Genomic DNA, 16865 nt, shown 5'->3' on the forward strand with positions numbered 1-16865 from the left:
GAGGTACATTCATGATTTAGCACAAAATTGTCTCAACCATAAGTTCAGAAGGCTGTGAGTCATATCTCACTCCAGGAAGCTCAGCTGTGAATGACCAGATGGACACTTCATTGCAATATTGAGAAATCGTTGCATTATTTGATGTTGACTGCCTTCTTGAGGGAGGTCAGAGCCTGTGATGGACCTGGCAATGTTTACTATCTTCTGCATTCCTGGGCACTATATGTCAAAGCAGGCTGTGATGCATCTAGTCAGTATAATTTGCATGGGACACCTGTAAAAATTAGTGACAGTATTTGGCAACCTGCCAAATCTCCTCAGTCTCCTTAGAAAGTAAAGCATTGGTGTGGCTTCTTTACATTTGCTTCGATGTTCTGACTCCAGAAAATGTCTTCTGAGATAGATCCCTCGTAACTTGGAAGTTCTGACTCCCTCCACATCCATTCCACCCATGTGGATAAGTGTGTGGTTCCTCCTCTTGCCCTTCCTAAAATCACCAATAAGTTCCTTGGTCTTGGTGATGTAGAGAATAAGGTTGTTTTTCTGGCACCACCCAACCAGGTTCTTTATTTGGCCAACACCAGTGGTGTCAGCGAATTTGTAGATTGACTTGGAGGTGAACAGCTGCACAGTCATGGCTGTGCAAGCGATGGAGTCATGGACAAAACGTGCAACCTTGGGTTGTCCCTGTTTTGATGGTCAGTGTGGAGAAGGTCTTTTGTCAATGTACACTGATTTGGGGTCTGCCAATGAGGAAATCTATCCAGTTACAGAGGGATGGAGAGAGTCCAACATCATTTCATTTTGTCATGTGTTTTGCTGGTATGATGCTGTAGAACACCATGGGGTAGTAAACAGCAACCTGATGCAGGTGTTCCTTTGGTACAGGTGATCAAATGCAGAATTGGGGGCCAGCAAGATGCCATCTGCTGTTAACTGGATGTGACAATAAACAAATTGGAGTGGGTGCAAGTTCTTCCTGAGATTGGAGTTGTTTCGCTCCATAACCAACCTCTCAAAGCACATCATCATAATTAGTAGGATGTCAATGCCCCTGGCTGATAGTCATTGAGGTGGGTCACCCTGCTCTTCTTGGATAGTTTTAGATTTGCCAACACTGTTGTTTGTGCATGGAACCATAACACTGAATGCATTGACTGAATGACTGAAAATGCAAAAAGTTTCACACTGTTTGTCTTTTCTGTATTTTTTATTATTATGAATAAAATTAAAATTTTCTATTCTTGCTGGAAATCCAAGCAACAAATACTAGTTTATTGAAGTGCAGGCATACTATATTATGTCAATTGTAATCAAGGAAGTGGTGTAATTTAAATTTAGTAAATTAAAATACAATTTACTGACCACTGCATTCCTGAAATATTAAGTAAAATGCTTTAAAAATTCAAGATCATTATAAACTTCTGCCTACGTTACTCAAGGCCTCTGAAATAAATCTGCAGCTTTAACCACTCAAACCTTGTGTAACACCTAACCCATTGCAAAAGTGGATGACTTGAAAATATTCTCTGCAATAAACCTTAATTGAATCAGCCACACATGTGCACAGATAAAAGAACAGTAATTTCACCATCTATAAGATACAAGTCAAGATTGTAACAGAATGCTTTCTCTGCCTGAATAAGTGAAGCTCCAACAGCTCTCAAGAAAGCTACTTGTTGGCACCTGATTCTCACCCAAAGTATTAATTTGTGCTGTGATGGAGCACGTAGTTGTAAACGGCACTGCAGTGACTTGCCAAGACTACTTTGCCTGTGTCACCTTTAGCATTGAGAGGCTAAGGGCAGGAAGAACAAGGATTTCAGATATCTGAACCTGGACATGCATTGCTGCTCCTTCATTGTCACAGGGCCAAAGTACAAGAACATTACACCCAAGAGCACATTAGGAGCACTTCTACCACAGGATGCACCAAAAGATCACAGTGCTGCATCCTTTTGAGGCAAGAACTGTTTGCTTGGAGATTGTATTAATATCAGAAAGTGCTGGAAATGGTCAGAACATTGAGCAGCATCTCTAGGGAGAGAAAACATCAATGATTTGAGTCAAGGATCCTTCATGATAACATATCATGATATTGTTAATCATAATTAAATGGCAAATGGGGTTCATTACCATGGCAAGTTAAAGAGAATCCCTTTAATCTCCATGGAGAAAAGTAAAACTAGATTTTGAAAGCAACTGGAGACGCACAGATTTGATACAAGGCATTTGATTTTTTTTTAATAATAATTTGCACAGTACAAGCTTTGTTTAAAATCAGCTTCATGTGAACAATTAGGGATGAGCAATGATATGTGCCTTTGCCAGCAGCACTCCGATTACTAGGGTAAATAAAATTAAACCAAATATTTTCTGAGAAAATTATTATTTTTAAAAACAAACCAAATGTCTTGTTATTTAAAATTAGGAGCTTTCAGTTGCCTTGGAAATTTGATTTCACATTTTTTCCATAGAGAACCATTTAAACTAATTCCATTTCATTCAGAGCAATAAAAATCTCCACTTGTTAACTAACATGGATGAAGATGTAACTTGGTAAAGTAGTTGAGACCAAATTAATTGCGCATCCCTTGCACCTTCTCCCAGCGGTCATCAGAGCAATCTTCCAGTTCATGCAGGGGTCCAAAAGGTTGCCATGTACATACAAGTCCCCAGTCAATGGGGACACTGGTTTGCCAATGTGGCCCTCATCTTCATCTTCATGTGTGGCCGCATCAGGCTGTGCGTGGAACCAAAATATGAGGGCACCAAGTGCCACTATGTGTATAGCTGGACTTTGCAACATTATCTATCCTTCATGGAAATGCTTTTCCAGTCCATTACCTTTGACCACAATGTCATCAGAGAGTGGTCAGCACAGAATATCTGGTAGTTACCGAAAAACAAGAACTCGATAAACACAATGGAGTAGTTCCAGAACTAGACAGTCGAGGTCATCTAATTGAATGCCTCATCACCAGGCCTCACAAACAAGTCAAGTAAAAGAAATCAAGTTTATTTTCATTATGATTGTACAAGTGCAACCTGATGAAACAGTGTCCTCCAGTCCACAGTGCAAAACATGCAGACACAACCAGACATAACCCACATACAGACAAATAATACATATGCAGGACAAGTAGTTCATCTATACAAATATATATTGTTTTGTTCATATGAGAGTCTTGGATGGTTTGTGTGAGCAATTCCTTTGGTTGTTCAACATTCTCACTACCTTTCAAGGGAAAATCAATTTTTAATTATCTGATCTAGTTAGGGTATTAAAAGCATCAAAAATAAATACTTATTAGGAGAGGAAATACCAAAAAAATTACTTTCGCAATGTATCTTTTATTGCAAAAAGGAGCAATTAAATTATAGAAGTTAGATCTGAATGTTATAATTGAGCAAAGATGGTTAGATCTTTGTCAAGATAGTATGATAAATACTATTAATGTAAGATATAGATTAGTTCAGTTTAATTTTTTACATTAGCTACATTTAACACCACAAAAATTAAATAGAATGAAATCAGATAGATCAATGTTTTGAGTCTGGTGAAGAGATAGCCATTTTCCTGCATTCAATTTGGTCCTGTTCTAAGGCAGTGGTTCTCAACCTTTTTCTTTCCATTCACATACCACTTTAAGAATTCCCTATGCCATAGGTGCCCTGTGATTAGTAAGGGATTGCTTAAAGTGGTATGTGGGAGGAAAGAAAAGTTTGAAAACCACTGTTTTAAATGTACCTAATTGACTCGTTAAGTGCACGGTTTCATAACCCAAAGAAAATGGCCAATGACATTTTTTCTCAAGCAAAACATTTCTGTAACAATTGGGTCTAGAGCAGTGATTCTCAACCTTCCCTTCCCACTCACATACCACCTTAAGCAATCCCTTACTAATCACAGAGTACTGATGGAAGAGGATTACTTAAAGTGGTATGTGAGTGGAAAGAAAAAGGTTGAGAACCTCTGTTTTAAAGTAAAAAACCTTTTTGGGTGGATCTACAAAACCTTTTAGAACAAGTTACAGGTATAGTATTTCCATTAAACCCAGATTTATTTCTACTGGGAAATATAGAAGGAACAAGACCCAAATTAAAATTTTCAATATATCAAATGAAATTTGTTAAAATAGCATTGGCATTAGTAGCAAGAAAATGTATTGCAGTGACTTGCAAATCAGATATGGCAAGATGGAATGCAGAAATTCAAAGCTGTATTCATTGAAAGAAAATTACATACAATTTGAGAAATAAATGCTCTATATATTTTTTGCAAATCTGGAGCCTGTATAAATTATTTTTAGGTATAAATATGTAAAAATCTTCTTCTAGCCTCTTCAGGCCTGTGCTAACCTTCCTTAAATGGAAAATTATCAGAAAAATTTTGTTGAGTTCCATTGTGGTGGGGAATGATGCTCTGGGCAGTCCACGATAATACACTGTTTCTCTCTCTTTTTATTCTTTCTATATTATATATAATTTTCTATAATATATAATCTTTATGAAGGGGAGGGGGATGAGGGGATTGGAGAGGGAGAGAACATGTAACAAATGAAAATTTCTTCAATTTAAGCGCACATTTTATTGTGTAATGATTAAGTGTATGGAAACATTTTTAAATAATTTTTTTAAAATTCACTGCCTGTGGGAAGAAGCTGTTCCTCAGCCTGGTGGTACTGGCTATGATACTCCTGCACCTCTTCCAAGACAGGAACAACTGAAATATGCTGTGGGCAGAGTGGATGGTGTCCTCAATGATTTTGTGTGCCCTCTTCAGATAATGATCCCCGTAGATCATGTCAATGGGATAGGAATGATATTCCCGTGATCCTCTGCCATTCTTATGGTCCTGTGGATTGACCTCCGATACATTGCTCTGCAGAAACCATAACATACTGTGATGCAACCAGCCAGGATGCTCTCAATAGAGCTCCTGTGAAAGGTTGACATAATGGTGGCCGGTAGCTTTGCCTGCTTCAGTCTTCTCAGAAAGTATAGTTGCTGTTGTGCCTTCCTGACAAATGAGACGTTGAGTGTCCACAATAGGTCAATATTTAAGTGAACTCCAAGGAACTTGGTGCTTTCCATTCTCTACTACAGATTTGTTGATGTATAGAGAAGGATGGTCATTCCTTGTCCTCCTGAAGACCACGATCACCTCCTTTGTCTGGTCCATATTGAGACTCAGGTTGTACAAGCTCAACCCAGCACCAGGACTTGGCCTGGCTGGCAGTGAGAGGGAGTCTCTTAGTTAGCTCCTTCCTGTACAATCGGAATATCACCCACAGCGCACATTGTCCCCAAGATGGAGTGGAGGTAGTCACCTAATTTGCAGAATGCAGATTTTCTAAGTGTGTGGGGAAAAAGTCCTTGTCACACACAGTTCATCCCCAGCAGCAGCATGAGAAAGCACTCTGATTTACAGGCTTTTCCTGGAGATGCACGCAGAGTAAGACATCCAGAACTGCTGGAAGACCATCAACTTGGTGAAAGATGCACATTGTTGTAGCACATTCCATGTTGTAGGAGTACGCACTGAGGCTTGGTGTAGCCAAAATGAGGGTACTGTGGGGAAGGACTGAGACTGAGGGGAAGCCCTTCAAACAGAGGAGAGTATCACCAAGGTGCCTCAGTGGTGGCAATGGTACAAATAGAAAAGAATGGAACAATGTACAGTGATAGAAATGTATGGATACAGAACTGAGTGCAAAGTGGGTTTCTGTTTGTAAATAACTTATTGTGAATAAGGTCTTTTTGGTTTTAATAAAGTTGAGACAAAACTAGTTGTGCACGTGAAGAGCCTGTGCACTTCAAGCATTCTCCTTCTAGTCTGATCTGCAACTTGCAGCTTTGATATATACCTTTCTTTTACAGAAGATCATAAGAAAGCAGGGGAGGTTACTTGGTGCCTCAAATCTGTCACGTCGTTCAGTAAGATCACGGTTGTTCTGCCCTAGGCCTCATTTCCCCCTCTGAGCCAGTTCCCCATTGCCCTCAATTCTCCAATTGTTCAAAAAATTATCTATCTTTTAAAATACTCCAATAATTCTCCCTGACCTGCTGGTCAGCGAAATAGATATGTAAACAACCAGAAGCCATGACCTATCAGTGATCTTTCCCTTGTCTCTTCTCAAAATGGATTTCTCAGAAGATATAAAAATTCCCATTGGTAGACTGGGAAGAGGTTCAAACTTGCTAGCCATCTCCATCCCCCACAACCTCCTACCTCTCACATATCCTAATTTGGTGGTCTATAGGTTTGTTGCAGGCAATTTGTGGTATGTGAAGGAAAACCGGAGTTGGTCTGTGGGTGAAAAAGTTGGTGAATCATTAGAGTAAAGGTGAAAATTTATCTGGGAATGACAGCAAAGGTTACAGTTGCAATGTTGAGCCATTACATAGCAGAATGAAAATGGAATGGTGTGCCGAATTATCCCACAAGTTATGAAAGGCATGTCACAGTCTCAGAATGTCACTGCAGGAGTATGTGAATTATTTATTGTTCCATCTACCAAGCTTTTTTGGGGTGCTATCCACTCAAGTCAACCCATACTAGAGTACAGCAAGTAGTGTGATAATAATACAAAAGTGCAGGGCATAGTTTTACAAGGAGAAAGTGCAGGATGTCAAGAAAAAAAATCAAAGTTCAGATTTATTGTCAGAGTACATGCATGATATCACAGACAACCCTAAGATTCTTTTTCCTGCGGGCCAGACAGAATTTCTACTTGTCTATCAGTAGTCCAAAAAACTGTACTAAAGATTTAAACAAAAGAGAGAAATGTAAATAAAGGAATGCAAACAAATTGTGCAATACAGAAATTAAAAAATTCAGTAATGAATAATGTGTAATGTAAGAGTCCTTAAATGAGTCTCTGAGTTCCTTTAGGAGTCTGTTGGCGGGATAACAGTGGCATCTGTACCTCTTTCCTGGTGGTAGCAGTGAGAATAGAGCATGTCCTGGGTGGTGTGGATCTTTGATTGCTGCTGCTCTCCAATGGTAGCATTCCATGACGATTTTATTGATGATGGGGAGGGTTTTGCCTGTGATGTCCTGAGCTGTGTCCATTACCTTTTGCAGGGCTTTCCACTCAGGTATTGATGTCCCTAGACCAGACTGTGATGCAGGCGGTCATCACAATTTCCACCACACATCTGTAGAAGTGGTCATACCAAACCTCCACAGTATGTTGGGGCCTGGAAAAGTCCTCTTGAGTTGATTCCCAGGAATTTAAATTTGCTCACCCTCTCCATCTCTGATTCCCAATGATTACTGGATCATACACCTCTGGCTTTCTCTTCCTGAAGTCAACAATCAGCTTCTTGGTTTTAGTGACATTGAGTGTGAGGTTGTTGTTTGTGCACCATTCAATCTCCATCCTGTATGCTGACTCATTACCCTTTTATAGGCAACCCACTGGCATGGTATCATCAGAAAATGTGTAGATGCCATTATTGTTGTACTGAGCCACGCAATCATAGGTGTAAAGTGAATACAGCAGGGGGCTAAGAACGCAGCCCTGTGGTGTTCCAGTACATAAAGAGATTGTGGAGGTGATGATCTTGTCAGTCCTTACAGATTGTGGTCTCGAGATGAAGAAATCCAGGCTCCAATTGCACAGTGGGTTATTGAGGCCAAACTCTTGGAGTGGGCAAAGTGGTAGTCATATAGGCAGGTTACCACACTCTTGGGCACCACTATGATTGAGGCCCCTTTGAAACATGTGGGTACCACCCTGCTGGAGTGAGATGTTGCAGATATTTTGGCAAATTGATCAGCACAGGCTTCCTGTACTCAGTCAGATACTCCATCTGTGCTAGCTGCTTTCCTTGAATTCAATCTCTTCACACACATCCTCAGATGCTGACAGCAGAGGATCATCAGGGGACATGGGAGTGTGCATTGATTCTTCCTTGTTCTGGTGGTCAAATTGGGTGTAGAAGGCATCGAGTTCAACTGGGAATGGTTTTGCTGTCTTCTACTGCACCACTTTTGGTTTTGTAGTGGGTTGTGTCATTTTGCCCTGTCACAACTATTGAGTATGCTTTGTTGTTTCCATTCTCATCCGGAATCTCCGCTTCGCCCAGGAGATGGCTTTTCATAGGTTGTACCTAGTTTGTAGTTGGAGTACAGGGCATAATCATTTACCAATCAGAGGTTTGTTCAAGAGTCTGATGGCAACAGGAAAGAAACTGTCCTTGATCTGAAGGTTGATGTTTTCAAGCTTGTATCGTTGGCCTGATAGGAAAGGGGAGAAAGTCGAATGTTAGACCATGCCTAAAGTCCTGCACCCATTTCTGGTCACCAGGAATAAGACATCACAGCTTATAGGGTTAAACTGGACAACCTAGCTATTCTTGGGCAAAGGTGGATTGAGATTTGAAGGAGGTGTTTCAAGGAGAAGGGTGGCTTGGGGTAGCTTAAGGGACACTTCTTATTAGCAGATGGTTCCAAAAGGGGCACTAATTTTTTTTAAAATTAGCAAAAGATTCAATGGGGATATGAAAAACATTTTTTACTTGAAGCCGATAAAGTTTTCACTACTAACTAAGGTGGAAATCATGTACATGAAATTCTTCAATAGAGAACTGGATAGGCACGAGAAAGAGAAGAACTTGAAGGGCCTGGGATAAGGAGCAGTAAAGCAGCTCAGTCGTGGCTATGAGGTGTTGCAGACTCTGGGGATCAGTGGACTGGTGCAGTATACCATAATGGTGCAGAACATCCCTATTGAGGAGGAGAAACAAAGGAGACAGCCCTACAGGATGGTGGACCAGTGAGGTGCTCAGCAGCTGAGAGACGCGTACATGCTATCGTGACTTGCGGTTGGGGAAACCACATGGATTGCAGGCTGCTGAAGGCTGACTCAAGAGACACGTGTATCGGAGCTGAAATTTGAGAGGGTGCTGAGGGCAAGGACTGCTCCCAAAGGTCCTCTGGCACTGAAGGCTTCCTGATCGTGTCTAAGATTTGAAAATGGAGCTCTGGTTGCTGATGGAGTGCACAGGAGTCTGTGCATCTACATAGACTGCAGGTGAATCCATGGACACTTGATGACTGAAGTAACTTTTTTTTTGCTACTTTTTCTCTAGTACTGTAACAGTTTGGGCAACACCAATGCGACTCTTTGTCTTATGGCAGGCAGAAGGCAATTTTGTGCAATATTACTTGTTCTGCACTAATAAATGACAATAAAGGAACCTTGAACTGATTGTTCCATTAGCAGTCGCTGTAGACAAATGAGATGCACGGCTACCTTCTAGGCTCTAGCTCAAAAGGCCCAATCACTTTTGGTTGCTTCACCAAAGTCTTACTCTATTATACCATCAGTGATGGGATATTTGCTAATGTTGGTAAATTATTCCAATCTCTTTGCAACTCCTCAAATACTGACACAGCCCTGTCCATTTTCAGCGAGAAATGCTGAGGCATACGCTGGAAATTCTAGGTTAAATCATACCAAATTGAAGGATTGATTATTCAGTAATATGTCACCACAAAGCTGTACTGAGCAACCAATGATTGCATTAAAGCAACAAGCCTATATTTAAATGACCATCTGTAGTGAAATTTTCCAAGGTTCTTTCCTTTACCAAACAATGTATCGAGAGAGATAAATAGTTGAGGAGGATTAGCAAAGGAATGCAGGGGATTTTGTTCTCGGCAGTAGAAGAAATGTATGGTAGGAATCCCAATGATAGGATGATGCAAGGTAAAGAAGAGCAACAGTCCATAAAAGGAAGAGAACCGGGGTATTAGGGCTCTTGGGATTTAGTGGGATAAAGTCAGGACGTACAGCAGCAAGATGGATACATTTTACCATGGAAGGAAAACAGGAATCCAAAGGGTGAAACAGAAAGTTTATCACATATTGGACATAAGTATTCTGTTTTAATGCGGAAAGGCTCATGATATTTGCAATGAAAAATTTATTTTCTTTTGAATCCAATCCATAGTGGTGCTTGGACTCATTGAATTGAATAACAATCATCCCATCCTTTCTGAAAGCAGCATGCAATTATCTCCTATGCCTCAGTCCATTTGCTGGTGTACAAGTGTAGATTCAGACTGGGAATAATTTCCATTAATAAGTCATGAGCTCGCTGCAAATAATGTACCCTCCAAAACATTAATAAAAAATAGATTCATTTTTAATTGAAACCACAGAATTTTAATTCTATGAGCTAAGTTGACAGTCTCTTTCGGTATAATTACCAGTAGTGCAAAAAGAACAAAATTTGTGCTGTAGTATTCTGTAAATGTTCTACATTGCACTTTCCTACTGTGTAAGTTTACAACACAATTAATGTTTCAATGTGAACATCATTAGTGCATTTGTTTTCAATTCTTATATTGCAGGTTGAGAAGGTACAAGAAGTCCAGCAAGCAAGCACTCATCTGAGTTCATTTATTGTCACATGTTCCAAAATGTAATGATAGTTTGCTTTTTAGGCAATCCAGCTAGACATCTCGTGCATAGTATTGCAAGTAAAGTGCAGTGTAGAAATGCAGAGTTACAAAGAGAAATCAGTTGGTATGGAGCAACAACAACATAATTTTACTGTTGTGAGGTTCATTCAAGAGTCTGATAATGCCGGAAATAAACTGTCTTTTTATCTGTGGTGCATGAGCTCACATGAATTTTCTACCCAATGTGAGATGGTGAATAGAGTGTGGCTGAGGTGGGATGAGTCTTTTGTGGTAAACCACTGTTGCATATAATTGTCTGGTCAGGCACACTGATTTGCTGGTTGTATCTGTAGTCCCTCCCCACAGGCTCCTATATAAAGGTGATTGTTCCACAGCCCCTCCTCAGTGAAGGACAGTCAAACAGTATGGATGTGCCTTTGTTCTTAAATGAATAAAAAGCCTATTGGTTTCTCAACAATCTAGTCTTTTGATTAATTGATGATGCATCATCTCTTCAAGTTCAAGTTTGTTATCATCTGAGTGTACATGTGTAACCGGACAAAACAGCATCTCTCCAGACCACAAACACGTACAAAACACAATACATGGTAATCAGATATGTACATAAAGGTATAATTTAAAATATAAATATTTTGGGATTATTTTCTTGGTTACAGGATACTGTTTCTCAATCTCACAGTGTTCGGGAAGAAGCTATTTCCCAGCCTGGCAGTCCTGATTTTGATGATCCTGTACTTCCTTCCTGATGGTAGTGGGTGAAAAAATCCTGTGTGGTGGTAAGGGTCTTCTATAATTCTTTAAGCCCTATTTAAGCAACACGGCTGGTAAATGACAGTAGAAGAAATGGAGATCCAAGTGATCTTCTCGGCCATTTTGATTTAAATTGTGCTCCTGTAAAAAGTTGTCAAGATGGGGGCAATAGCCTTTTCCTCATTAACCTCCTTAGGAAGTGTAGGCATTGCTGTGCCTTCCTGACTAATGAGATGTGTGTCCAGGATAGGTTGGCTTTCATTTGCACACCAAGAAACTTTGTGCTCTTCACACTCTTTACAATGGAACTATTGATGTTTAGCCCCCACTACCAGAGCCATTGTAGGTACAGTACACAAAATTTGCTTTGCTGCTGTTATCTGCCTTTTTTTAAGTAGTAATTTGCAAATCTGTGACCTCTGCCACCTGAAAAATAAATGTATGGTGTTGGGGGAAAAAAAACAGTGCCTCTGCCATCCTGACCATTCCTTTATTAAAGTTCAAAGTCAGAGTTCCAATTTATTGTAAGAGTACATACATGACATCACATAAACTCTGAGATTCTTTTTTCCTATGGGCCAGGCAGAATTTCTACTGAGCAGTAATTGTAAACAGTGCTCAAGAAGAAGGGAGCATATACAAAAGAGAGAAATGTAATCAAAGCCAGAAATATAAACTGTGCAATACAGAAAAAAATAAATACTCAGTAATAAATAATGTACCAAGAGTCCTTAAGGGTTATCATGTGAAGAGCATTTGTTAACTCTTGGCCTGTTCTCAGAAATTAGGAAAATAGTTGGGGGGTGGGGGGGGGGTGGAATCTCATTGAAACATTTTGAATGTAAAAATTTGGGAGAATCTAGGGCAAAAAGGCACAACTTCAGGATTGAAGGGCGTTATCTCTGCTTAGAACAGAGATGTGGAGAAATTTCTTCAGCCAGACTGTGGTAAATCTGTGGAATTTATTGCCACTGGCTGTTGTGGAGGCCATGTTATTGGATGTATTTAACGCAGAGACTAAAAGAATTCTTGATCAGTCAGGGCATCAAAGGTTATGGGGAGAAGGCAGGGTAGTGGGGCTGAGTAGGAATATGGATCAGCTCATGATTATATAGCGGGGAAATCTCGATGGGCTGTGTTATGTTGGCAAGGTAACCATACCTCTGATATTGGAAACCATCATCCCTTAGACACCGCCCAGCCTGCCAATCAGGTGTGTGCCTGCCCACCAGTCGGAGCACACACTGTCATTGGCTGGCCCCGTATATCACAGCCCCTGCTCAGCAGAGCGGGATATTTAAACCTGAACACATCATTGTTCATTCCCTTTGCTATACAGTCAGGTCCTGCACTCGTTCCGGATCATTGTCACCACAGTGGATGCCATCTGGAGGGGAATGCAGGTAAGGGGCTAGCAACCCTTAGGCTGACCAGGGTATCACCAGCAACCTGGTAGATACCAGCACTGTAGCCACTTGGTGTTAGAGGCTGTGTTTCTTCCCCGTAGGTAGCCAGTTAGGGCACCTTCAGCCCACTATGTTGTTCCAATCTTTGAAAACCTACTCCACAACAATTTAACCCTTCCCTCCCTCACATCCATAACCCTTTATTTTTCTTCCATCCATGTGCCTATCTGAGAGTCTTTTGAATGCCCCTATTGTACGAGTCTCAACCCCTCCTGCCAATGCAATTTAGGCAACCATCACTCTCAAAGGAAAATAAACTTTCCTCCATTCAACTTCAACAGATGTTGTCGAGTATTTGCTATTGCAGCTACAGGAAAAAGCTGGTGGTTGTCCACATTATCTAAGCCCCCCCCCCCCCCATAATCTCTATCATCATCTCTCATCCAAAGAGAAATGCCTTAGCTCTGTCCACCTTGCTTCATGGGACAAGGCAACATCCTGATAAACCATCTCTGCATCCTCTCCAAAATATTTACATCCTTCCAATAATAAAGTGACCAGAACTGAACACAAGACTCCAAGTGTAGAGTCGGAAGATATAAACCAAGTTGCAAAAGGCTCAAGAATGGTTTCAGGACTGCCATGAATCAATGGATTGGATGGTATTCAAGAATTCAGCTGAAGATCTGAACGATTACACCAGGGTTGTTGCAAACTTTATCAAAACAGCTGTGGATGAAAGCTCCAAGTCCCATCATTTTTCTTGCAGGTCCAGAGCCATCCACTGCCATTCACGGCATTTACCCTCCAGGGATTCTACCTCCCTATCTCTCTGGCTGCTCAGCTCAACTAACATCTAAGGAAGGATAACAGAAACCATAGGGCTGCTCCATGACCCCCCCCCCCCCAGCCTTGGGAAACCCCATTAATTCCAGTTAAAAGACCACATAGTGCCCTATCTTCTGCCCTCAAGGGCCCACTAAATAGTTCAGGGTTTTCACCAACCAGATGCCTTAGAACTCCAATGAAGTCTGGAACCTGCTGAGAACCAGATCACAGGCATTTAAGCCCGGAGATTTGAAACACTACACAAGGACCAGGTTCTACCTATGGAAAGCCATCTCCCAAGTGAAGTGGAGAGTCCAGACGAGAATGGAAACAATGAAGGATTCTGAACAGCTGTGGCAGGGCCTAAATGACAGAACCTGCTACAAAGCCAAATCCAGAGCAACAGAAGACAGCAAAGCTTCCCTCCCATGCCCTAATTGACCATAAACAAGTTCAGGAACAGTTGCTACCCCTCTTCTATCAGACCCCTAGTCAACAGATTCAGAGACTCATTTAAGGGCAGAGACAGAGGAATAGAAACAGGCTATTCAGCCTGTATTGTGTGGAAAGGGTTCGTTTTTGGCTACAGCAAGCAAGTCCGGACACAGCGCGGTCAGGACCGCGCTTTGTCAATGCCATGGAGCCATGTTGTGCCATCTGTTGCTGCTGGCTGTGCTCTTCGCTGCTCTGGCCCGGACCTACTTCCCCAAGGAGCGCTTGTCCAAGGAGTCACCGCTTCTGCCCCCTGTAAGGTAAAACATCATGAGATGGGAATGTGTAGGGAGTTACCCTGTACAAGGCTGTAACAAGAAGGGGAGGTGTCCTTGTACTCCTGTTAGGTAAAACATCATGAGATGGGAATGTACAGGGCTGTAACAAGATGTGAATGCATCCTTGTACTTACAAGATAAGAGAGACATTGATGGATTGAGAGGCAGGAAGCTAGCAGGGAAAGGATAGCAACAGTTTAAGAGAGACATTGATGGATTGAGAGGCAGGAAGCTAGCAGGGAAAGGATAGCAACAGTTTTAGTCATTGGACAAGTAATGATATGATGATGTTCTAAGCATGTATCCAAGGGTATAAAAAATCACCATTTTGCTGATAACGGCAGAATGCATTCTCCGACTAACATCGTTAGTTGCAAGTGTTACAATCCGGCAATAAAGAACAAAGAACCCTGATTTCGACTCAGCCTGGTGTTTGTCTCACTCATTCATGAACAAAGCAGACCTAACACCCCGCAGGTCCTTATTGCCATCATCATCTACAACAGCAACCATGTAAGACCTGCATTCCTTGGCCGCATTGATGGGCTCCACTACCCCAAGGAGCAGGTTAGCTTGTGAATTGCTGCTGACCACAATGTAGATAATACCACGGCGGTGGTGAGGGAATGGCTGATCAATGTACAGAGCTTTTACCATTCTGTAGAATGGAGACCGATGGAGGAATCAAAATCTTACCTCGCTGAAATTGGTCCAAAGCATTGGTCAAACTCTTAATACAATCACATGTTGAAACTCCAACAAGCAGCCCTGAAGTCAGCCATGGACCGAAGGGCTGACGATATTTTGTTTGTAGATGCAGATAACTTCCTGACCAATCCAAACACCCTGACTCTACTCAAAGTGGAGAATAAGACAGTTGTTTGTCTGATCCTGGACTCGCACTCTGCTTATTCCAATTTCTGGTGTGGAATGACCTCTGAGGGTTATTACAAGCAGACTCCAGCCTATTCTCCGATACGTAATCAGGACAGACTAGGTCGTTTCCCTGCAGAATATTGGCTGGGATTCTCCCCGATGAAGCTGTCTTCCAACCTCTGTAATCTAAATTGTTTCCTTGCCTCAGGGCAACCCTCAGTTTACAGCATTCCTGCTGCAGGTATTTTAATTCCATATCTTTCTAGACCACTTTGTTCTATGCCATCTGAGCTGTCTCCTGCAGTTCAATGCACTCAAGCTCCAAGTCCCAACATTTTTCTTGCAGGTCCAGAGCCTTCCACTGCCATTCCCGGCATTTACCCTCCAGGGATTCTACCTCCCTATCTCTCTGGCTGCTCAGCTCAACTAACATCTAAGGAAGGATAACAGAAACCATAGGGCTGCTCCATGACCCCCCCCCCCAGCCTTGGGAAACCCCATTAATTCCAGTTGAAAGACCACATAGTGCCCTATCTTCTGCCCACAAGGGCCCAACCTATAGGATCCATCGGCCAGGCCAGTCTGGCATCCTTCACTAGCCAGGCTGCCAGGTAACCAAATCCCTGTTCATCATCTGGCCACTGGAGAAGGTGAGATTGGGTGTTGGGGGTGGGGGGGGGGGGTGCCAGCAGGTTGCCTCCGCTGTCTATGACACCCGTTGTAGTGATTAGTACTAGAAGGTCGCGCTGAGTCAGAGTAGTCTCCCAATCCCACATTTTTAGGACTGTGTCTGATCAATGTCCTCTGTATCCTGATCGCAGCGCCAATTGTATTGTGCGGAAGGGGTTCATTTTTGGGTACAGCAGGCAAGCGAGTCTGGACACAATGAGGTGCAACAATACACGTGCTTTATTAGAACAGTACACAGAATAAAGGGCTCTGGGGCAAATACAGTTAATCTGCTACAACACCTATACATTGGTTAAGCTAAACAAGTTCAATATAAGCAAGTTCTCTCACACACACACACACACACACACACACACACACACACACACACGTTAAGGTTAGTGGCTTGCACCCAAGAAGGGGCTAAGTGACAAAGGAGTATGCATGAGACCTCACCCAGCTTGGGAGTAACGACACGCGGGCAGGGGGTTCTGACTCCTGACGGGCCTATACTGTTTTGGAATGTTTTATGCAACCTAGTGTTGCAAGTCCCTTCTATATAGATTCTTCTTTCTTTTTTTTCTTTGGCTTGGCTTCGCGGACGAAGATTTATGGAGGGGTATGTCCACGTCTGCTGCAGGCTCATTGGTGACTGACAAGTCCGATGCGGGGCAGGCAGGCACGGTTGCAGTGGTTGCAAGGGAAAATTGGTTGGTTGGGGTTGGGTGTTGGGTTTTTCCTCCTTTGTCATTTGTCAGTGAGGTGGGCTCTGTGGTCTTCTTCAAAAGAGGTTGCTGCCCGCCGAACTGTGAGGCGCCAAGATGCACGGTTGGAGGCGATATCAGCCCACTGGCGGTGGTCAATGTGGCAGGCACCAAGAGATTTCTTTAAGCAGTCCTTGTACCTCTTCTTTGGTGCACCTCTGTCTTGGTGGCCAGTGGAGAGCACTGTATTTAAGCTAAGGAAAACAAAAGATCACAGATTCTCCAGTTAACGATGTCCATCTCTACTCACAATTTATTGTGTGCAATAATTGTTTGAATTTGCTCTCAAGTTGCCCAACAACTTTTTAAGAAACTGCCTCATGTAGATGACCTTGATGGAGTGAAGCCTGGTGCCCATGAT

The 16865-nt window shown here is 42.1% G+C and overlaps 1 protein-coding gene across 13 annotated transcripts in view; it reads left to right on the forward strand.

Annotated features, from left to right (window-relative positions):
- pip5k1ba (phosphatidylinositol-4-phosphate 5-kinase, type I, beta a) overlaps nucleotides 1-16865 on the forward strand; it is a 200238-nt gene that overhangs the window by 15952 nt on the left and 167421 nt on the right. For 10 of the 13 annotated variants that reach the window (XM_069922227.1, XM_069922219.1, XM_069922100.1 and 7 more), the window contains exon 2: nucleotides 11121-11217. The exons of the other annotated variants lie outside the window; for them this stretch is intronic. The gene's annotated coding sequence lies outside the window, so the exon portion shown is untranslated. The remainder of the gene's footprint in view (nucleotides 1-11120; nucleotides 11218-16865) is intronic. 13 annotated transcript variants of the gene reach the window in all.

This window comes from Narcine bancroftii, chromosome 1, assembly GCF_036971445.1.
Source record: "Narcine bancroftii isolate sNarBan1 chromosome 1, sNarBan1.hap1, whole genome shotgun sequence".
Taxonomy (NCBI): domain Eukaryota; kingdom Metazoa; phylum Chordata; class Chondrichthyes; order Torpediniformes; family Narcinidae; genus Narcine; species Narcine bancroftii.